Source organism: Ochotona princeps, chromosome 20 (assembly GCF_030435755.1).
Source record: "Ochotona princeps isolate mOchPri1 chromosome 20, mOchPri1.hap1, whole genome shotgun sequence".
NCBI lineage: Eukaryota > Metazoa > Chordata > Mammalia > Lagomorpha > Ochotonidae > Ochotona > Ochotona princeps.
This window is the reverse complement of record NC_080851.1, coordinates 19,788,367-19,811,966: the sequence shown is the minus strand read 5'-3', so window position 1 is coordinate 19,811,966 and position 23,600 is coordinate 19,788,367. Positions and strand designations below refer to the sequence as shown.

The 23,600-nt window shown below is 43.0% G+C and overlaps 1 protein-coding gene across 4 annotated transcripts in view; it reads left to right on the top strand.

Annotated features, from left to right (window-relative positions):
* Nucleotides 1–1,749: 1,749 nt before the first annotated feature.
* The window catches only part of STARD3NL (STARD3 N-terminal like), a 36,292-nt gene continuing 14,441 nt past the window's right edge, over nucleotides 1,750–23,600 (top strand). The window contains exons 1-2 of one of the 4 annotated variants that reach the window (XM_058678032.1): nucleotides 1,750–1,931; nucleotides 5,806–5,872. The gene's annotated coding sequence lies outside the window, so the exon portion shown is untranslated. The other 3 variants (XM_058678031.1, XM_058678033.1, XM_058678034.1) reach the window with 3 other exon arrangements.

Genomic DNA, 23,600 nt, shown 5'->3' with positions numbered 1-23,600 from the left:
GTCACATATCACTGTTCTTTATTTGCTTTGATTTTGCTGTTGTGGATAAACATTGGGCACTTTGTATTTAAAATAGGGTAGTGGTAAAAATCATGTTCATTTATGTCCTCAAGGTTGCTTCTGCTGATTCTTGTCATGTTTAATAACTTATCCAAATGTATTTTAAAAGCTTTGCAAAAGACTTGTTTTATGAGGTCTCTGAATTCTCTATTTTTACTTCTGGTCAAACTCTGCAATGACCCTGGCCCCCATTCCCAATGAATAACAATTACATAAGGGCCCAGCACAACGGCTCAATTGGCTAATCCTCCCACTCCAAGTGTCGGTATCCCATGTGGACACCAAATCGTGTCCCAGGAGCTTCATTTCCCATCCAGCTCCCTGCCTGTGGCCTGGGAGGCTGTACAGGATGGCCCAAAGCCTTGGGGCCCTGCATCCATGTGGGAGACATGGAAGAGCCTCCAGGCTTCAGACTGGCTTAGCTCTAGCCATTGTGACCACTTGGGGAATGAACCAGCAGATGGAAGATTTTTCTCTACCTCCTCTGTAAATCTGCCTTTGCAATAAAACTAAATAAATCTTTGAAACAATTACATACAACCCTCCCATGCTTCCAATTCCACTTGGAAGTGGAACAGTCCTTCAATACTAAACTATGTCATCTACCTTGCCTCTGTTCTAATGACCTGCATTCTGCTAGAGTTAAGAGATTTCCTTGAACATTTCCAAGCCAAAGCAACAACAACAACAACAGCAACAACAACAACAAAACCACCACCACAACAACAACAACAACAAAAAACAAGTAAACCGCAGGAAATGACAATATATGTACATATAGTACACCAAACTGTATTATGAAGAACGAGATTCTTTTACATAGAGTCTTGAAAGGTTTCAATGTTGAGTGTAAAATTAAAGAAAACTACATCGCGTAAACGTTCAGGAGCCATCATCTAAAGACTGGATTTGTAATGAGTGCCTAAGAAGGACACTGGCCTATTGTCAATGTTTGCTTTTTAAAATTAATTTTACTTGTGTGGCTTAACATTTGTTTCACAATGATTTCGGAAGAATATTGAAACAAATAAAACAACCCAGCAAATAATGTGTGCCCGGAGAACTGGGCCAGAAACAAGTGGCACTGTAACTACAGTTACAGCTACAGTTACACCTACAGCACCTACTGAAAAAAAAAAAGCTTAATACATTCTCAGTGCAACCCTAACAAAGGGATGCGCAAACCCTGAGAGAACGAATGTCATTCGACGCAACTACCGCTGACACCGAGCTGGTTCCACAGCGCGGGCCCCGGGAATGGGCCTTGGAAAGAGGCCAGGGACAGCTGGGAGTTCAGTGGGGACAGGAGAGCTGAGAAATGCACACCCAGTGGCTTTCCTGGAGAGCACAGCCAGGTGCCCCGAGGCCTGAGAACCACTCCCACCACCCGGAGCCAACTTCTCCCTCAGCTGAGAGAAACCGGAAGACGCCTCTACATTAGGCAGCAGACGCTTATTAAAACGATTGGGTGCAAACAGCCACCAGCTGCCTTCTCAGGCCACAGCCCCAGATTCCCAGACATTCCTTCGGCAGCTCAGCCCTCCCTCTCCCGTCTCCCCGCGTCGCTCACCGGGCGGCGGATGAGTGACAGAACCGCTGACGAATGGGCCGCATCCCCGCCTCAGGCCTCGAGCAGGCTGCGGCCCGCGCGCGTCGACGTCAGCGTGCTGACGTCAGGGACCGGGCCCTGGAGGAGGCCCCGGGGCGGCGGGCAGCGGCGGTGGGTTGCGTGTCGCCGTGCTGGGCTCCGTCTCCAGTCCCGCCCCGCCGCGCCCCGCCCCTCCGCCCGCGAGGGCCACAGCGGCGCGACCACGGAACCTCAGTCCCCGGGCCAGGCTGGGGCGGCTGGCCCGGCGGAACCGCCAGATGAGGTAGGCTGGGGTTGCTCTGTCACCCTATTTGACAGGTTGGCAAACTGAGTCTCGGAAATGACTAGGCTGGGGCTCACCCAGAGCCCTGCGGACTGGAGGTCAGAGTCCGGGCGTGCCCTGTGTGCGAACGCAGCTGGCGTGAGGTGAGGAAGAGGGGCAGGGCCAGCCGAGCCTGCCAGGGATGCTCAAGTGAAGCTGCAGAAGGCACAAGCCCACAGGGATGCAGTCATGGCCTGTGGACCCCGAGGGAGGCCCCTTAGGGACCGAGCCCGTGCTGAGACCAAGACACAGGTCTACCCTTCAGAACAAACAAAACCAAATAAAAATGTAAGCGTGAGTCATGAAGGTTCTAACGAGGGTTTCAGTTCACTGCTTTGCCCACTCATGGATAGCTTGCCCAGTTTTGAAATCTCCGTAGTGTGATGACTTGACGTGGAAGATTAAAAAGGGATTTCCTTTTCTTTTTTAGATAAAAATTAATTTGATGTTATAGAAATTTTTCATTCTCTTAATATGGCACTTTTTCGCCATAGCATTTGTCTTCTCTTTTGCAGGTAGAATGACTGACTTCATCAGTTTACCCAGTAATAGATTGCGTAAGTTTAGAAAGGTAGCAAAGTTGCAGGGCTAACCACCAAGTAACTGGAATTAGTCCAGTTTGTTTTATCAGTGGTCCTTGTTGGGGAAGTTCACAGAGGTATTATGTGTCACCTGTACACCTCCTTCTAGAAGCAAGACAAAAGAACTTAGGATGTCCTTGCTTTATCTGTGGGTTCTCACTTTTATAAGAGAGTAGAGAATAATGCTTACAAAGTAAAATGGGCACGCCTAAATAATATTTTGTATGGTGAATTCATTCCCTTTAAAATCTTGGTGTCTCAAATCCTTGATGACTGCATAATTGCATTGCATCAGACTGTGTTAAAGAATTGAAATTAAAGCCCCCTTTGAAGACCTGTCCCTGTTTTCTTAGGATGGAGGTTACTGTCATTGAAATTTATTCACCATTTTATCTGGGGAGTGTCTGAGTTATGTGTTCTGTCAAGTGTTGAACACTGAATATTCTAGGAGGTCCCCAGTGCTACACAGTCTGACATTGTGGTGGAAATACAATAAACTTGTAAACATGAAAGTAATTCTAGATTGCAATAAATGCTAGAAAAGACAGTGCAGGGTAGGTGCTTTGAGTGAGGCAGCAGAGCGTGGTATGGGATGGTATACTGTAGTGAGGAAGGCTTTTCTGAGGAAGTGATGGTTTGGGGTAGACTGTGTAGGCTGAGTCAGCCGTTTTGGAAGATCTGCCAGAAGTTTCTAAGCAGATACAACTGTCACAGGTCTTGAGAGCCTGACTTTTTTCCAGGAATGAGGGGAAGCTGGTGTGGCAGCAGCAGAGTGGACCTAGGAGAGAGTGGGGCAGGGGACAGTGGCAGAAAGTGACACTGAAGCATTTTGCAGGAGCATATTGTCTCAGCTGAGAGCTGTAGGCAGGCTGAAGGATGATGGGTGCACTGCAGGGTTCACTTGGGTTTATTTATTTATTTATTTATTGTGACACCCACTCTAACAAGCTTTCTGCTTCCTTGTGTTTTGGTTAGACAACCACTGCAGTAACTCCAGGAGTCCTCCTGCTGAAAAAGTGCTTTCTCTCCTACAGAGCTGTCGTCCATGCTATTGTCCTTTTCCTTGTTACTGTGTGCAAGACTCAAGCCTCTGCTGATCTCCAGCTCCCTGCGCTTACGCTCCCTGTGGCCAGCCAAGAGCCTCTCCCTTGTTATCTGTAACCGCTTTTCCACTGCCCACTGAATGGATGATCATTTCCAATTAAAATTCACAGGACTGACCAGGAATGTCAAACCTGCTTTTACTGAGTGTGTACAGTGTGCCAGGTGCATTACATGTGTCTCCTAATATCTTGTAAAAGCCAATGATAAGCCTTCGCATTTAAGTCTGCTGGACTCACTGGAGCTTGGTCTTGAACTCTGATTAGCCATCATTACAAAACTTACTTCATTCTGCTCTACCCCCTGCCCTCATGGCCCTATAACGGCAGCTACAGATTTTTGTCACTTAAAATTATGTCTCATGATTTGATATTTTAGAGATTGTGTAATTCAGCTCTCTCAGTTGAACGTAGGGCTGTGACGTCCCAAAGACGTTCAGTGGTTTTTGAAAGCAGCACAGTGACCCAACTGATGCCAGGGTCTCACCCTGCTGATTTTCAGCTGGGTGTTTTTTCTATAGCATTTTCTGTGTGGAAGACCTGTAACAAAGGGGTTTCTACGTGTTTGTAAAAACACTGCATTTCAGTATCTCGAACTTGCTGTCCATAAGCTCATAAAAATAGTTTTAAAAGATGCAATAGTATTTCTTCTTAAGCTAAAATAATCCTTCGCTTATTTTCCTTCCCCTTTCTGAATTAGTAAGATTGAACTCTCCAGATGAAACTGGTTTCTGTTAGAAGGTTGTGGTTGTAAAATGACTCTTTTAAAAATGTATTTTAACTTCGGAAATATTTGAAAGGGAGTTTAAAATTTGTTACTATTTTCCCAGCCTTCGCCATATACATAATTACAGAATAATGTTTGGAGCTTACTGGCTCAGAATTTCTGTTAGCATGCACAGTTTTTCCAATGATTGAGGAAGCCCTTGGGGTCAGCTCAGGGTTAACTTCTCTTTCTTACTAATATGTTATGCTAAAACTGAATAGAAAATTGTAGAGCATATGGTTGACAAATGATGTTTTGTCCTAAATTTTTTAAATGCTTCTCATTTGTTTCTGAGGTTCACTTATTTTAGAGCTAATTTAGGAGCTAGTTAATTTGAATACAGGCCAAACTAACTTTGTGAATGGCCTTTTGACTCTTCCAGAAGCTAATGGAGACTTTTTCATGAGTTGTGGTAGAATAACAATGATAAACTTGTTAACCTCTTTTCTTAAATGTTTAAATATTCACATTTAGGACATGGGGAACTTTTGCTGTTTGAGTCAGAATATCAAAACTGAGTGTCTTGACTGAGCATCCCTGTTCTTGGCTTTTGTTTGTTCAATTGATACTCAGTATTCTAAAGATCAAGCCTGTCAGGGTTGGCTCCTGAATGACAGTGTTGTTTTTCTGTGAAACCATTGCCCCCAAGTGGGCTCCTGGCTCTTGCCTTGAGCTTTCTAGCCTGGGTCCTGGACTCGTGTTCTGCTTGGAAGATCCTCGGGGTGGGTAACCCCAGCCAGAGTTCCAGCTGTTCTCCACACACACACCCCCACGTGCTGCTTTCTCAGAGAAACCTTTGCTGGCCTCTTCATGGAAGCCTTCTCTCTTTTTGGCAATTTTGGAGCCTTCCTCTGAGAAATGATTTTTCAATCTTACTGTCTTTGATAACACACTACTATTTGTAACAAAAAGCTTTTTTAAGACCATATATAGTTTTTTGTTGTTGTTGTTTTTATTTTTTAAAAAATGTGAGAGGCCAATAGATAGCTAGAAAGAGCTGCCATCTGCTGCTTTATTCCACCAATTCCCAACAGCAGTTGGGACTGGCCTGGGCAGGATCAGAGGTCCCCGGGAGCCAGGAATTCAACCATGGTTCCCGTGTATAGAACCCAATTACTTGAGCCATCACCGTTGCCTCCCATGGTCTGCATTAGCAGGAAGTTGGAGTCAGTAACATGCTGGGCATCAAGCCAGACACAGGGCATGGGACAAGGCATTAAAAAATAAAACATTTATTTCTTTGAAAGAGTTCTAGATAGAAAGAGTCACACAGAGATTTTTCTGTTCCTTATTCACTGCCTGGGCTGAGCCAGGCAGAAGCCAGAAACCAGAAGCTATGTGAGTGACATGGACCCAAGCACCAGGACCGTCGTCTTTTGCTTTCCCAGGCACATTAGCAGGGAGCTGGGTTGGAAGTGGAGTAGCCAGGACAGAAGCTGATGCCCAGCATCCCAGGTAACAGTTTAACATTCTGTGCTACAACACCAGCCTCTGGGCAGGACATCTTAACCAGTATGCTAACCACTAGGCTGAATACCCACAACCATGCGTAGTTTTTTCATAGCAGATACTTTCCATGAGCTTTTTGAAGCCCTGTTACATATGCAAATATTCAGATAAATTCTGGCTTGAGGCAAAAGACTTAATTTGTATCGCATGAGTAGAATTTGCTGCAAATAGTAGAGCCCTCTAGTTTTGTAGACACTTCTATTACCTCACTTTGTGAGAAGCACTGTTAGACTTTTTGGGGCCCTGACTCAATAGACTTTCCTGTGTTAGTTAAGGTTCTGACTTCCACAATTATCAAAGTGTCCCTAGTGACACCCTTGGGCCTTTGGGCAGTGAATGTTGAAAACATATTGTCACAAACAAAATCAGCATTCTCTGTGTTTATGGTACCAGATATTAGTATGTCTACTTTGGAATATTTTGGAGAGATTTTCAAAAAGTTCACAGAATGGCTAGGAATGGATTTCAAGACATCTTGTAATTCTGTTTTTCCATAACTTGGAAGTACCATGGTAGATGAGAAAAGCTGAGGCCTGGAGGGATGAGCTCAGGGGGTCTTGTGGTACTTGCAGTGTTGGTCCTAAATGCATAATCAATACTCCTGGCACCCAGCAGCAGAGCCACATGGAGGTCCTCATCGCTTCTGAGAGCACGTGTCCGAGTTGGTGGACTCCTCAGCAGTGTGTTAGCACAGGTGTGGCTTTCTGATCATCTGCACTGCTTTGCTTGTGAGTTGGCCTAGATCTGGAAGATACCTCTCACTGTGTGAGTCAAGATCAAAGGCTAAACTCTCACCAAGGGTCCTTGGCTCTGAGAGCTATTTGTACTTGAATGATCTTTGCGATTTTTAAATTTATTGTAGAGGCAGAAAGAGAATGCCTAGTACCTCTAAGTTGCAGCAATTGCAGTTTCCCATGCCATGTTTCCCAGGGCACTGTGCAAGTATTGCACATCCTTGTTCACCAAGGTATATTCTGACCTTTTCTTTCAGAAAACATATTCTGACAGTTGCTATTCTGAATTAATTGCTTATTGAATTAATTATGTGGAACCAGGGAACTTCCGGGACTTGTTCTTGTTTTTGTGGAGTGTTAAATTTATCAGACATAACACAAAGGCTTCGAGTACGCGACGTTCCTCCAGCTGGAGTGGGGACGCCCACCAGCACTTGGTTTGGCACTTGATTTTACTGTTACTGATGGTAACTCATGTCTGCAGGGAACTTCCTCTCTGCCAGAAGCTGTTCTACTGCTGCGTGTTGGCATTTGTCATCTCCAGCGCCCTGGACATTCTGGCCTGGATGATTCTGTGTTGATGAGGCTGTCCTTGCATTGTAGGATGTTCATCAGCATTTTGATCCACACCCAGTAGGCACTAGTGACAGTCCCTCCAGTTGTGATAACTCATGGTGTCCCCTAGACACTGTGACACTGCCACATGTCCTGGGAACCGGGACAGGCAAAATCCTCCCCTCACTTCCACTATCTCATTGAGAACCACAATTTTATGTCAGCTAATGTATTCCTCACAACAGCACTCAAAGGGAACTTGTACTATTTTTGTTCCTGTTTCACAGAAGTACTCAGATGCAGAGAGGTTAAATAACTTGTCCAAGGCTACATAGATAGTCAGCAGTGGTCCTGGGATGTGAACCCAGGTAGTGCTCTTGATGATCCCTCCTCCAGCACAGTTGGCTGTGACTGGCTACCAGCTGTTCAGGTCCAGACACTCAATGATCCAGGAGTAAAAGCCCGTGCCAGTGGGAACTAGCCAAGCCGGATGTGAGGGTGGCAGATAGATCAATTGGGAAATATTGCAGAATTGCCTGGTTTTCAAGAGAAACTAGATATCTGGATTTTATCTCTGTGGAAAATTCTTACCTATTGATGTTGACAATATCGATTTTTTAAATCATCATCCAAGGGGCCTACACAATGGCCCAATTGGCTAGCCTTTCATCTCTAACCACGTGGCATGTGGGCACCGGTTTGTGTCCTGGCTACTCCATGTCCATCCAGCTCCCTGCTTATGGCCTGGGTAAGGAGTGGAGGATGGCCCAAAGCCTTAGAACCCTGCACCCATGTAGGAAACAAGAAGAGGCTCCTGGTTCCTGGCTTCAGATCAGCTCAGCTCCAACTCTTACAGTCATTTTGCAGGGGTGAACCTTGGAAGCTCCTTCTCTCTGCTTCTCCTTGTCTCTAAATCTGCATTTCCAATGGGGGAAAAAAAAACCTTTAAAAAATAAAAAAGAATCTTCCAAGCCTACGTAAAAACACCATCCCCTCTGTGAGGACAAGTTTTGGCCCCAGGCCATCACTGTGTATTGTTTGTTCGGATTCTGTGGCACTGGGACAGGCTAGGCAAGGGAGCATTGACTCTGTGGGGACTGGAGAAAATCATCTGAGGGAGGGGGCAGAGTGCTCCCTTTCTTGGAGACATCAGTTTGAAGATGGACGAGATACTATTGGCAGTATTTGTTTTGCTTTGTTGCAAGCTGAGAAATAAGAAGTGGAAATTAGAAACAGGTATCTGGTAAATGGACTTCAGTTCCTGACTGCTTAGTGCAAACTCTGAAAGTTACGTACTTCTCATAATTCTGCAAGGTATTGTTTATGAGTATTTCTCCCAAGATGTCCATTCCTCTAGGTGTTAGGTATTTCACAGGACATTGGGAAAATACAGATTCTAGGGCTGAATGTCTCTGTCCACAGGAAAGGAATCACAGACATGCTTCACTGTGTGACACTCATTGGCCATGAAGTCAATGTTTAACTCTCTGGATGAGCAGGCTGTTTGCTAACTTTCCAAAAGCAGTGACATCTTAATGAACTCTGGAGTGTTTTCCCTGTTTTCAGGCACTCAGTACTCAGCGAGGCTCGTTTGCCTTGTGTGTGAAAGACAAGCTTGCACTTGGGGCTGACAGCTTGCAGCATTCTGTGATCTGTTCTGTTCGGTTGCAGCCTTGTCTCCTGTGTCTCCCTCCCACGGGGCATCTCTCTACACTGCCAGTGGGACACAGTGTTCACAGACACAGGCTTTTGTTTTTTGTTCATCCAGCCTGCCTCTTTCTTGCAATAATTTTATTTCTTTCAAAATCATCTTTTCTTTGGGGGATGGTTTTTTTCATGAATCCCTCTCTGGTCACAAAACCATGAATTTCAGGTCCGGCTTGTGTTATAATTACCTTAAATGTTTTCTGGGTGTTAATGTATTGCTACCTTCTTCATGAAAGAATGTTTGAGAACAGAGATCATTATCTCCACCTGTGTTTCCCCACAGCATCCAGCACAAAGTTTTGCATGTGATGGATACTTAACAAAAATGTCTGTGTTTGGGTCAGGTAGGTTCCCATCCTAGGAATTAAATGATTTCCTTCTGCCTTCCTATGTATTTCAGTCAGTTTTTGTAGTATGTCATTCGAGTGGCTTCACTAAACACCATTTACTATGCATTGGAAAGAGAGATGATCAATCTAGTTGATTCGGGAAGATTGGAACATTTTTATTCATTCCATTGTCCTTCATAGTAACTAGAGATTGCATTCTTCGTTATTTAATGTATATTGAGCTCAATTATAGATGTAAACCTATCTTTAATGAGTAACCAGATTTCATACTTTCAAACAGTGATGCTTATAATTGATAAATTTAGCAAGTAAATGCCTAACAAATGCCAGGAATCGCTCCAGGTGCTAAGACTACGGATATGTTTTCTAGGAACTTCTAATGTACTCTGAAGAAAGGGATATATAAGGAGAATGTAGGGCATATGAACAGTTTGAGAGACTTGTAAAGGAAGGTACATGGAATATGACTTACACCTTAGGGATCAGCAGAGTCCATTCAAAAATGCTCATGAAGTCGCCTTGAGCAATGATAATTATTATTGGTGGTGGTAGTTTGAAGGTTGGAGGAAAAGGCAGTCCAAGCAAGGGAGTTTTACAGGAAACACCTGGCTGGGAAAACCTCCTTCCATCCAGGGAATTAAAAATGGTAGACACAATTGGAGCACTGGGGAAGGGAAGTGATGTGTTGAGTAGGGGGATGAAGGTTTGGGAGATGAGGAGGCCTGAACTGTTGGAGTTACTCTGTGCGAGAAATGATTGCTAAAACAGTGAAGGAACTCATGGGGGAAAGCAGGCTTAGACTAGTCACCAGTTAGAAGTGTGCAAAGGTTGGAACCAGCAGCACAGTCAACATTAGCACAGCTTCTTAAATAAAAACTAAGCAGGCCTTGTGCGGTAGCCTAGTGAGCAAGATCTTATTATTTTGGTAATCCTCACTTTATATAGTCTTTAAGCATTTGAAGAAACTGTATTAAAGGATATATCAATATATGTATTTTAAGTCTAGCATTTACTTATCTCTTTCGCTAAACAATTTAAGAGCAAGTTTTCAGGTAGAGGTGCTGGTTTCAAACCTTTGTTTCTAACCTGGTGAGTTTAAAAAGACCCTACAACTTTTGTGATAATCTTTAATGTGTGCCATGAGCCTGTTCCTGGGTTGTGAAGCTCACTGTGTGCTGGTTATATCAACCTGTAATTGCATTGAATCTTTTATTACCAGTACTTGGGTGATGCCACTTTCAGAAGCACGGGGAAGTTGATGCCGATCTGAAGGGCTGATCGCCCTTGGGATGGCATAACAAATTTGATTTAAAAAAAAAAAGCAAAAGATACTAGTGTCTTTTTGTTGTTGTTGCTAAGATTGATTTGTTTATTTGAATCAAAGAGAGAGGTAGAGATTAAGAGAGAGATCTTTCATCTGCAGGTTGATTCCCCAGGTGGCTGCAAGGGCCAGGGCAGAGTCAGGCCAAAACCAGGAGCCCAAAAGCTTCAGCCATGTTCCCACATTGGTAGCAATGGCTGGTGTCCTTGGACCATCCATCATTGCTTTCTCCCAGCCATTAGCAAGGAGTTGGATGGGAAGTGTAACAGCTGAGAGTGAAACTGGTACCCATATGGGATGCCCCATATGGGATGTTACTAGCTTTATGTGCTAAGCTACAGCACTGGCCCCCTATACTGATGCCTTTTAAAGTCTTAAGCATCAAAAGTTTGGGATTGACTTTCCCTATCTGCCACATGCACTGAGGCTTAGATGGAAAATGTCCTGTGGTAGAGATTGGCAATTTACTTTTCAGTGTGTGTGCCTTCCTGGCGTGCTATGTTATAGGAGATGACATAGGCCACTTCTGTGATTGATGTGCCTGGCAAACCCTTTCCTTGACCTGCTTTAGTTTTTGAAATAGAGAGTAACTCCAGGTGCTGTTGACGTAGCCCAGTCTTGCTATTGGTGTGCCATTTCCATTAGCTACAGACAAGGGGCAGTGAACAGAAGATGACTCTATTAACTGCAGTGACATTTTCAGGAGCCTATGTCTAACATCTTTCAGAGAAGTCTTGAGTGGCTGAGTGGGGGAAAAACCTGACTTAACTTCTGAAAAGCTATGTTGGCTTTGCCAACTCCAGCCTTGCCAGCTACTTGGGATGTAGCAGATCAACCCTGTATAGAAAAAAAAAAGTGTGGGAGACCTATTGAAGAGTATGTGAAGAATGCATTCTTAGTCCTACTCTTTTGGAGGTGGAACAAGTTCCAACAACATAAGTGTGTGCTTTCAGCCACCTTCCAATGATTCCTGGGGGCCAGTGAGTTTGCTCACTGATTAGCATGGTCGTCAATACTGCAAGGAAAGTGACAGCAATTATTTGTAAATTGTTTGCAAAAAAATACCAAGGAAGTGGCATTGTGTGGCATAGACATCTACTTATCTGCATTGGAAACCATTTTAAATTCTCCAGTTGAGGGACCTTTGACTGTCTAGTTAGTAATACGACTCTCAAATCTGTCATTTCTAAGGATGGCAGCACATACCAAAGAGAAAGTTTTAAACATTCATGAGAATATTTACATGAAATTATTTCAGGAAGTTCATAAAAATAAAATGAAAAGATAAATTTACTTTGTGGAAAAGATTTTAAAATCCAAGCGTATAGTGTTTTCACGATGTACACTTTCCACAAACTTTTTGAGGATCCCTCAAAGGTATGGAATTGACATTATTTTATACCCCAAAAGCCTCAACAACTTTTAATTCCATTTTCAACAAAATGCGTGAAGTTCACTTGTATGTGTGCTGAGACACAGGACACTTGTGAATGCCTGTTTGCTGGTGGTTGAAAGAATTAGTGAACATGGTTGTCCAAAAAAAAAAAAAAAAGGTAATTACATGCTAACCTTCAGGAATGACAGAGAGAGCTATGCGTTTAGAAAAATAAAAAGTAGATTTAATTCTGTGATAATAAGGGGAAATTCTGGAAGATGATAGGGAACCAGGCTGTGAGCAAACAAAAATTCAAGCGTTTGTACTTGGAGGAATGGCATCTTTTGTTCCATGTGGGCAAATGAGGTTTGCAACAGTATCTTGGATCTGACAGATTAAGATAAAGGAGTTTCCAGGTGAGCTGTGTCGTAGTCTGACCTGAAGCTAAGAAAGAACAGGGTGGAGCAGCTGTGAAATCCATTTGAACAGCAGAAGAGACCCAACAAGACGGACAGCAGAAGCTGGAGGGAGCTGGCTCCTGAGACGTGGGTGAGAGTTTTATTCCTCATCTGTAGACCATCTGGTGAGAAGGGGATTGAGCCAGGGAAGAACTTGAGTTCTAACATGCTGCCCTCTGCCTGAGCCCTTGCTGGGAAGACAGCTGGTCACCAACTTGTTGACCCCACAAGGCTGGAGGGCCAGCTGGTTTTATTGTCCACCCAAGATGACTTTGACTACCACCATGGCATCCTGCCTTCTGGTCAGCCTGTAGTCTATAAAAGCAGGTGGCCCCTGGCACATGTCTCACCTCTCTCCCTTGCTCTGTGTCTGCTGAATCCAGCAACATTCCCAGGGGAGTGGTGATTGTTCAGAGTATACACTGGGTCGTTTTGCTCTTCTTTACAGTCACCCACTTGTATTTGTATGATCTTTCTTGGTCAGATTAAGTTGTCCTAACAGGAAAACGCTTTTATTACCTTTTAAGTTCTTTCAACTGTCTGTGTGGTGTTATGTTTTGTCAGCATTCAGCACTTACTTATGTACTAAAGTGAGAATTCTCACAGGCCTTTTAGGGCTTATTTTATAATTATTTTTGTTCCCCCCACCCCACCCTTTTTGACCTGAAGGGAGAGCATTCTAATCTGAGTATATTTTGTGGCTTTAGATTCCATCCACAGGATTTCCCCTGATTCTTACCCGCTTGCTTGCTGTAATCTCTACTTGGATCTGCATGTGTCCAAGATGAACTGAGATTCTCCTATAAAGCAATTCTCCAGTCTTCCCTGTTTCTGTCAGCAGCAGCCTCAAGCTTTCAGTTCCTCTCTCAGTCCTCATTTTCTAGCATTCCCTATGTCCAGTTTGTCACTAGATGCTCTTGGCTGTGTGTTTAGAACTTGCCAGTTTCATCACTCTCCAGTGCGGTCATGCAGATGTGCTAAGTCAGTCCACCGATTCTTTCCTGAATCCCTGCTGTAGGTCTCTTGCCTGGTCTTCCTGCTTCCTTGTTTCTCAAACTAGAGCAACCAGAGCCTGTTAAAGTCTAAGCTAATTGTGCTTCCCTTCTATTGAAAAGCTCCAATGTCTGCCTGTCAGCCTAGTCTACCTACCAATCTCCAAGGCCTGACCTGTTGCTAACTTCTCTGTCAGTAATAGGTTTAAATATTACTGTGAAAAAATAGCTTGGAAATAAATTTGAAGCTGTAAGAACATGTTTAGGCTTGACTTTAAATAACACAATAACATGAATGTATTTTTGTGCCTTTCATCTTTCTAACTCTTGATGTTAATTTTCAAATAAATCTGAGTCATAATGAGATTCTCAGAAGGTTAAATTGTTTACACACACATAGTCACTTTTGTCTATCTACCTTAATAGATGTCATTGAAGAAATATGGCTGCAGGAAGTGGCCAGGGCTTTACTAGAAGGCTTTGGATGTATGCAGGTCTAGAAGGCAGAATACAAAGCAGGAAAGAGTGAGCTGACTTGTCAGGATGGAATGCAAGCATTAATTATATCACAAATGAATATTTATGGCACTGGAATGCATGAGGCCTTAGCAGTAAACATTCAGAATAAAGCCAGGGAAATAACGTTCTATATAAATGCAGCCACAGGGGGCTGGTGCCATAGTGTAGCAGGCAGGGACATCACAGAGGGCTGCATGTGGGAAACCTGAAGGAAGCTTCTGGCTCTAAGCTTCAGATTGGCTCAGCACTGGCCATTACTACAGTTTGGGGAGTGAGCCAATGGATGGAAGATCTTTCCTTCTCTCTGGAACTCTGCCGTTCAGATAAAAATAAATAAGTCTTTTAAAAATAAATAAATATAGCCACCGAATTGACCTGTCTAGATTCTTAGTCTAAGACAGCAAACAGAAAGAAACAAAGTTGAAATGCAGGAACCTGTGTCCTAAGAGCTACATGCATTGCATAATACATTTTGAGAATGGTGTGTTTTCTTAAGGTGTCTGGATGAGTTTGAATTCTTTAGTGTTTTATGCTTTTTAAAAAGATCAATTAGAAAGAAGGGGAGACAGGGAGTTCTCTGCTGGGTCACTCCCCAAATGGCCGCAAGGGCCAGGACTGAGCTTGACCAAAGCCAGGATCCAGGAACTCCGTGCGCATTTTGCACATGGGTGGTAGTGGTCCAAGTACCTGGTGTATCACCTGCTGTTGTTTTGGAGACATTAGGAAGCTGAATCAGAAATGAAACAGCTAGGACTCTAACTTTCATTCCAATATTGGATGCCGTTGTGACAGACAGAGGTTTAACCTTTGTGACACCGTGGTGACTCCAGTGTTTCCTAACTGGTGTAATTTTAAATAACCTCCCTTGCTTGCTTCCTTTTTTTTTTTTAAGATTTATATATTTTTATTGGAAAGTCAGATATACAAAGAGGAGGAGAGACAGGGAAGATCTTCCCTCTGACGTTCACTCCCCAAGCGTCCACAATGGCTGGAGCTGAGCCAATCCAAAGCTACGAACCAGGAGCTTTTTCCGGGTCTCCCACATGGGTGCAGGGTCCCAAAGCTTTGGGCCATCCTTGACTGCTTGCCCAGGCCACAAGCAGGGAGCTGGGTAGGAAGCAAGGCTGCCAGGATTAGAACCGGTGCCCATATGGGATCCCGGCATGTTCAAGGCAAGGACTTTAATTGCTAGGCTATCGTGCCAGGCCCTTGGTTCCTTTTTGGTGCAGCATGTTGAATGCCATGTGTTTGCCTTGTTCAATAATAGGGGGTAGAAAGGACACAAGAGTAGGAGGAAACAAAAACTTCTTTGAGAAGGTGACCTTTGAGTCAGGGCTTATCATGGAGGCTGTGGAGATAAGGAGACTAGCACTCCAGGTGGAGAGGGAAGTGCCAGCAGAATTCTGTGAAAATGTTAGGGACCTGTTTGTTGTGGTTTCTAACAGGGTCAGATGGTTTTAGAAAAGCAGGCAGAAGTGAACCTGGCTTTGGTTAGGCAGGACTGAGGAGTTGGTGCTCTTCCTGAGGGTCTCAGGAAACCGTCTGATCAAAGATCTCACGAATTTCACTCTCTAAAAAATGTACTTGTGAGAAAAAAAGTACTTGTGTTTACTCAATGTTTTTTTTTTTTTTAATTGAATCAGTGCCTAATATTTGGGAAATTTCCTGCACTTCAGATTTCTGGCCTTTACTAATGATTTTTTTTAAAGTTACATTTATTTTAACACACAGCCCTTGAGGACTGGACGCTTGTTTGTCTCCTGTTTGCTTCCTGTTCTGTCCCCTGCAGCCCACTGTCAGTTGCTGATTTTCTTATTATCAGCCATGTATTTCTCTGTCTCAGAACTTGGGTAGTAGAGTCTTTCATAGCCAAAGTATGAAAAGTGGGAAGCAGTAGATGCTTAGTGAAAATACAGAGTTGTCCCTTCAGAACTGGAATCATACAGTCCTCCCCAGATTGAAAATCTATCAAAATAAATATAATTTCAAAACCCTAATGCATTGTAAGGTGTGTGCATGTGTGTACTGAGAAGCCAGTGAGGCATTTTAATGGGTAGGAATATCTGTTCCATTAGATTTAGTCTGTGTTTATATGGGTTTTTAAAGACCTATGTGATAGTGCCATCCCAGTTTCTTAGTTTTTAAAGATATTTTATGTGTTTATTCTTTCTGCTAAGGTACACATTGATGCTGAATGATAGATATTAAATGAACATACTTTCAAATTTCCCACACTTCTGAATCTTCAGAAATTCAAAGATTAGCCATCCTTCTTTAGCCACTTAAAAAAAAGAATATATGTCGAAAATTTCAGATATAATTATCTCTTATATTTTTGTGTATTTATGGCAAACTTTTGCCTTAATTAGGAGCCCTACCTGCGTTACATTAGATGTAAATTCATGCTCATACCCAAATGCTTGCAGCTTAGCTTTATAATAAGCAAATGTTATGTTCCCATATTGTGGTCAAGTTCAGTGATGACAGCTTTGTTTGGAGCTGTTACCTGAGGCCTACTGAATAATTCCAGTTGAGGAAAATCACTGGTAAGTACCTGCAGTTTATACAGAGGGGAATACTACAATGACAATGCAGCCTTTCTCTAATTCTCTTTTGGAATATTATCACTTGCATGTTATAAAAAGAATGTGCTATTATTTTATGGTGTCCAATCATCACTAAGCTGGTGTCTAAATGATTCATCTGCAAGTTCCCAGAGAGCAGTTTTGTAGCCAGCGATGGCATGGAGGGTCCTCAGGATGCCTCTAGACATTCAGCTCCCTGAGAGCCTCCCACTGACAGCACAGCAGTAACTGCCATAGGGTGAGCCTAGACTGCCTCCTTGCTGGCAGGAAACCTGACTTGTCAGTGACTCTTGACAGAGCCGGGTGAAGGGTGGCTTTACCTGACAGGGGAGACTCATGTCCCAGTGTCTGTGGGAAGCACCTCAACTGCCATGCAGACTATTACAACCCTGCTAGAATTACATGTTCTAATAAGTGTGGAACTAAGGGAAGGGCAGTGGGAGGCTTGGAAAGAATTACTGAATTGAGTTTTCTCCATCATATTTATATTGAAATAGCCTGACCAGTGGATTGGAACTGCTTAAAATGCAGCAAGCATTGTATCCTCATGATGGGCACAGGCTATGACGTGCAGTATGCTATCACACTCCTTTTCCTGAGTGTCCTGGCCCCTTTCCGATGGACACTTTGCTCTCTTCTGCCCTTGAACTAGATTTTATGCCCTGTCAATTGCTATCATTGCTTAGCATCTGAGCTATTTTGTTTCTTTAAGGATGGAGCATTTCAGCTCTGATTGAGCATGTGTTGATTTTATGGCTCAGTTCTCAGAAGGTGATGTACCAAGCTCTACCCCCATGTAGACCTGATGGTGTGGCAAATCTGTGAAAAGCTCCATAGAGCTTCATGCAACGATGGTTTTCAACATGTTTCTCTCATTTTCAGTTAGCACGTAAATAGGCACTTGACTCAGGAAGGATTTTTTAATGGGATTATTATAGAACATTTGGCTGATTTATTTAAGTGCTTTATTGAATTTTTCACATATTAGTTTGCAATGACTGAGGTTCTTTTTTGTTTCTAATAAAATTTTACTTGGTTGGTTATTGGAAAGGCAGAGCTACAAGGAGAGAGAGAGTGCGCTTCTCTAAGTGTTCCATCCACTGGTTTACTCCACAAATGACCACAGTGGCTGGGGCTGGGCCACGCAGAAGTCAGAAGTCAGGGGCCACATCTGGATCTCCTGTGTAAATTCAGGGAGATGCTCTTGAGCCATTCTCCATCCTCTACTACTTTCCCAGGTACATTAGCAGAGAGCTAATTCAGAAGTAGAGCAGCCCGGACATTAACAGGTGCCTATGTGGGATGCTGGTGTCACAGATGGCAGCTCTCCGTGCCATGCCGTAACATGGTCCCTGCCCTCCATTTCTTTATAAACTAATTTCCTATTGTTTCATCTACACATTTGTATGTGACCTGCATGTGTTTTAAAATACATTGAATCATTCTGCATTTTGGAAATATCTCTTGTAGACATTGTATTTAACTTGGAGCGATGCAGCTTATGGCACAGAGGAAAACAAGAGGGTTTCAAAATATTGGGAGATGGTAGCTGGAAAAAGGCTGTTTGCATCTTGACTTGATTAATCCACTATGGTGCTTTGCAGTGGTGTTCCTCCAGTTCAGCAGGTGTGTGTGTCACACACATACATCAGTTTACTCATTTTGCCTATGGATTTTTTTTAATTTGTTTATTTTTATTTGAAAGGCAGAGTTACAGAGAGAGAATCGTTCATCTATGATTTTACCTCCAAATGGTTGCAGTGATTGGAGCTGGGCTAATCTAATAGCAGGAAACTGGATCAGAAGTGGAACATCCGGGACTCAAACTTGTGCGCATATGGGATGCTGGCACTGTAGGCAGAGGCTTAATGTGTTATGCCACCAGTCTAGCTTCTTGCCTTTGGCTTTGCTCCTCTTGCCAAGCCACTTTTCTCAGTATACTAATAGCACACCACCTTGTAGGCTAAAATATTTATACCTTAAAGTATAAGTAATATGATGAAGTACAGGATAATGAACTGTACTTTTAATTTTTTTATATATTTTACAAGATGCCCAAAGGAGAAATCCCATTTCAGGATACAGTGGGCACAGTCCTGTCTTTAGGGACTTTCATATCTCAGGACAGCATCCTGAGGACCATTTGAACACCTCTGATGTGTCTCTGCTTTCCTTCTAGGAATCTGGGGTGAGTAAGGGTGATGGAGAGAAAGGAGCAACATTTCAATCCTCAGTTTCATGTTGAAATATTTCTTGTGTGGGAGTATCCTTACAATGCACGTTGACCTGAGCTTCTTTGCCTATAAAACAAAAGAGTCAGAATTGCCCCAGGTGGCAAATCCAGGTTCCTCTTAGCCACCCAAGACTGAGGTCCAGATGTAAAGTACATAAGACAGCTAAAGTGATCAACAGGGCAGGCATTTAGTTTAACAGTTAAGGATGTGTGCCAAGACACCTGTGTCCTGCATCCGAGAGTCTGGGTTGGAGCCCCTGCTCTGACTCCTGCTCTCTGCTAACACAAACCCTGGGGCACAGCCATCATGGCTTACGTAATTAGATTCTTACCACCCACATGGGAGACTTGAATTCACTTTCCTGCTACTGGCTGTGGGCCCAGGCATTGCAGGCATTTAAGCAATAGGCCTGCTGATAGAAGCTCTGTTTCTCCGTTCAAATAATAATAGCAGTAGCAATAATAATAATAATAAATAATGATAAAATCATCAGCAGATTAGATCTCTTATAATAGTGAGAGAACAGATACCTGGTGTGTGCATCTTTTGCATTCAAGAGAAGCTAGACATCAAATAAATTAGTTAACATTTTAGCATTTAATTCAGAATCTCTAGACATATTGCACAAAACCAAGCCTGTAGACCAGATCTGTTCATAGGCCCTCTTAGTGAAGTATCTTTGTTGTCTAATGTCTTTCTGATAGTCTGTTGGAGAGAAAATATACCACACCTAATGCCTGCAGAAGCAGTACAGGAAGGCTGAGTGGTGGGTTGAGACTCAGTTTGGCTCCTCCCTGGAAGGTAGGAGAGATGCTGAGACTTGAGTCAAACACTAGCAGTGGTGGCTGCTGTTCCAAAGCAGCTGCTGCCTACTGTCTGGGTAGTGTCAAATCTCTGCTGAAGCAGGTGGTGCTCAAGTTTAGCTCAGCTTTGCACCCAGAACAGGGACAAATGCAGTAAAACAAACAGATGCAAACAGTTCCCTAGAAGCGTAAGAATTTTTTTTATCCTCATGTAGAAAGGATATCATCACTTAGGAAGCTAGTTATGTAGATGGGAATAGAGTTGCTCCAGTTCTAGTAGCATGGGGTTGAGGAATGAGGGAAGAGGGGAGAGTTCATGTAAACCATGCTGCAGTGGCCCTGCGTAGGTCAACATGAAGTAGGACCATCCATACATGCAGTGCATCAGAGTATGCTCCTTGCCACCGAAGCATTTTAGTCATTGGAAAAAAAGATTAACGTTCATTCAGTAGTCCTTTTTGATAACATCAACACAATGACTTTGTATCTGATCCAAGTTCCCCTGAGAATTTAATGAAAGCAACCATTCCACTGTCTAGAAAAAAAGAGGGTGATAAAGTAAATATTTTAGGCTGTGTTGACTGGGTGGTGCCTTGCAGATATTCAGCTCAGATGTCTTCGCATGAATTTTTCTGTAGATTAGGAATGGCTGTGGTGATGCTCTACTCAGGCCTGGTTTTCCAGAATAGCCAGGAGGCTTTATTTGACCTACAGGCTATTGTCTGCTGAAAGCTATACTGGGCTGGAGTATTAGTCAATAGATACTCTCTTCCTTCTCTTCTTTGGGAGGACTGTACATCTTAGCTGTGCTGTTTTGGACTTGGCCTGGGGACAAGCTTTGTCTATTTAATATGAGCACATGATCTCTATACCAATTTTAGGTGTGTGTATATATGCCCAGTAAATGGATAGTTAAGATCCAGCATATTGAGCAAGACTGTAAGTGGCACAGCTCCAGTCTTGGGGAAATGTAGGGAAGATACACTTGACTTTGTCTGTGGATTGGAATGTGAGGGGGTGGTCCTGGAAGAACTTACTCTTGGACTGCTTTTATGTGAAAGACACGGTGAGGATGAAATCTGTACATCGAAAGAGACCTTAGGAATCACACTTCTCTTCCTTTAGTGACAGTCATGCGGTTCAAAAATCTGGGATTTAGCTAAGATCCTTAGGTGCAACTACACACTAGAAATTTATCTCTTTATTACACTTATGCTAATTCTGATCTACAAAAACTCTAATGTGCAAAAACTCTGTACCTCATCAGATTCCTTTGGCATCATCCTAGGAACCTTCCAAAGCCTGGTTTTGCTGAGCTGCTCCGTTGTGGGGTTCTACCAGCCAGGCTAGCCAGCCTCATACCTAGAGTTGTTGGTTCTTTCCTCCAGTCTTGAACTGTCAACCTAGAGTGTGCAGTCTGGCTCTAGGAGAGGCCTCCTTGTCCAGATGAAGCAACCAGATGTGCAGTTAAGCTAACTGCCAGAAGACAAATGCCTAATGTGAACAGGTAGCTGGACAGAGCTGGGTAGAGTGCCCCTCTGCTCTGTCCTCCAAGACTGTGCTGACCAACGCCTGGGAGGCCTGGTGCCTCCTGTTGATCTCTCTGGGTATGTACCATCCAGCCAGGCAGACACACCAGCCACTGACTTGCAGCATCCATTCAGGACTCATAAGCTTCCAATGCAGTGCTTCTCCTTGAGGAAGCTCAGACTAAAGCATTCTACAGGTATACCTTTTAGATGAAACTTAGCTGACACATAATCAACTATCCTTTATTTAGAAGATAGCTTTAACTCAAGACTGTCACTGTGCAATGAGTCACACAACAAAACTCATCCTGTCTTATTTTAAGGTTTGATAATGTAGAAGGAAGGAGTTTCCTACAGAATTTAGTTTTGTTACTGTGTCTTAGTATTTTCTTAGCCATTATTTCTTGAAGTTTCCAGCTCACAGTCTACTTCATGAAAGTATAAAAGGTTCCTGAACTACCAATTCCCCCAAAGAAACCATCATTTAGGGGTACAGGAAAAGTAACTTCTCTCCCTTTTGCCATTTGATAAGTTTGATTAGTCAGGCTGCTCAGAGCCATGTATAATTTGAGTGGCTTTGTTACTAGAGATGTTCACTGTGTCTATAAATGGTAACTAATTAGCAGTTATACACACACATCTGAAAAATGATTCTCATATGCATAGTATATAATGTCATTCTTTATTTTAAAACACCAGACTCCACATTTGTAGACTTAGTGTTTGGCTATGCTGTCTTTTTTTCTATTCATGCAAAATGGATTTGTAGAACAACGGTGTAGTGAGACCAAGACAGTGACCTAAATTATCTTAAAATGATTTTCCTGCTGAAAACAGTCTTCAGTTTGATTTGTTGACTTTTTATATACTTTAATAAATTAAGAATTTCAGGGACTGGTGTTATAGTGTGGAAGATAAAACCTGAGATCTTAAAAACCCATAGAGGCACAAGTGTAAGTTCAGGTGCTCCACTTCTAATCCATCTTCCTACTAATGTTGTGGAAAAGGCAGTGGAAGGTGACCTGGATGCTTTGATTCCTGCCACCCATGAGAAAGTCCTTAATAAAGCTCCTGGCTCCAGCTTGTCCCAGCTCTGGGTGTTGGCAGCCTTCTGGGGAAGAACCCAACAGATGGAACATACCTCTCTCTGACATTTGACTGAATGAATAAATATTTAAATTTTTTCAATTGTTTACATACAGTTGCTAATTGATTATCAGATTGCCAAAAAAAATAGCTGAGTTGCTTTTCCTTAATATAGCATTGCAGAAATATATCCATATTCATTCAGGTTGAGTTTTAGAGAATATTTCAGCTGTCTATTTAAGTTTAAAAATATGCCTTTCATCACAGAAAATACTATTTGCATTCATTCTGACAGAATTCACGTTGGTGTACAAATTTTTGAATTTTTCACATGTCAGTGGACCATTGAATCTACTTCCTGTATCACGAAGGTTTTGTGTGAGTGAATACAGCTGTGTTACCACTGCTCAGTTCAGCAATGGACTTTGACACCACTACCGCACCCCCAACACACAAAGCTGTGTGTGCTGTATCCCCCATTCTCTCTTCCTCAGAGAAAAGCACTAGACCTTTAATGTTTTATGTCAGTTTTTGATTTGAAGGTCTGTGCCTTAATTTGCTTTAGTTTATGTCATCAAGTGTCTTTGAAAACATGGTATGTCATCTTACCACCACTGCTCTGCATAAAGGTGTGGAAAGCAGAAACAGAGATCGGGTGTAAGGAGTCCAATTCTGAACGGAGGATAGGATCAGATGAGACTGTATTGCCTTGGGGAAGGCTTCACGTTGTTATTCCAGATTCTGTTTCTCCCACCCTGTGACAGGTGTTCTTTCTCTGGGGGCATTGCTGGCTATTGTGGCAGATAAGAGAGCATGGTGGCCCTGGCTCTAAGGACTGGTGGACCCCAGTGTCATGCAGACTTCCGCCAGCATTTTTGGACAGAGTTAAGTGGAGCCAGGAGTGTGTGATCCTCCCACAGAGAGAGGTCCTGCAGGGAGACTGGGATCTTTAGTCAACAGTCCTGCCATCCAACGCACCTTCTGTTTAGTGACTTTCCCCCTCCTGTGAGATCAGAGCAGATTACTCATCTGTCCCTTTATTATAGAAGCACTTCCTGGCCCAAGGGGACTTACACCTCTCTAACTTCCATAATTATCAGTTGGGTGTCTGCATCCTGTTAAACTTCTGAGCTTGTGCACACTTTCCCTTCCAAGAAGAGGCCCAGAAGCATCCTTATTATTAAATGATGGGGAAATGCTAAATTCAATGTACTGGTTGTTTTGATGGGAAGCAGTTCCTCATTAGGAAACAACCTTTTTATAGCTAATTGATATGCCCCAGGGAAGTGGTCAGTAAATATTTTCTTAGTCTACAGGTGATGACATTTACACGACTGTGGAGGTTTTCCTCCAACTCACTTGGCTCATGCACCAAGAGGCTTGGTCCACATTATCAGGAAGGTCTTCCAGTTGTCACTAACATCCT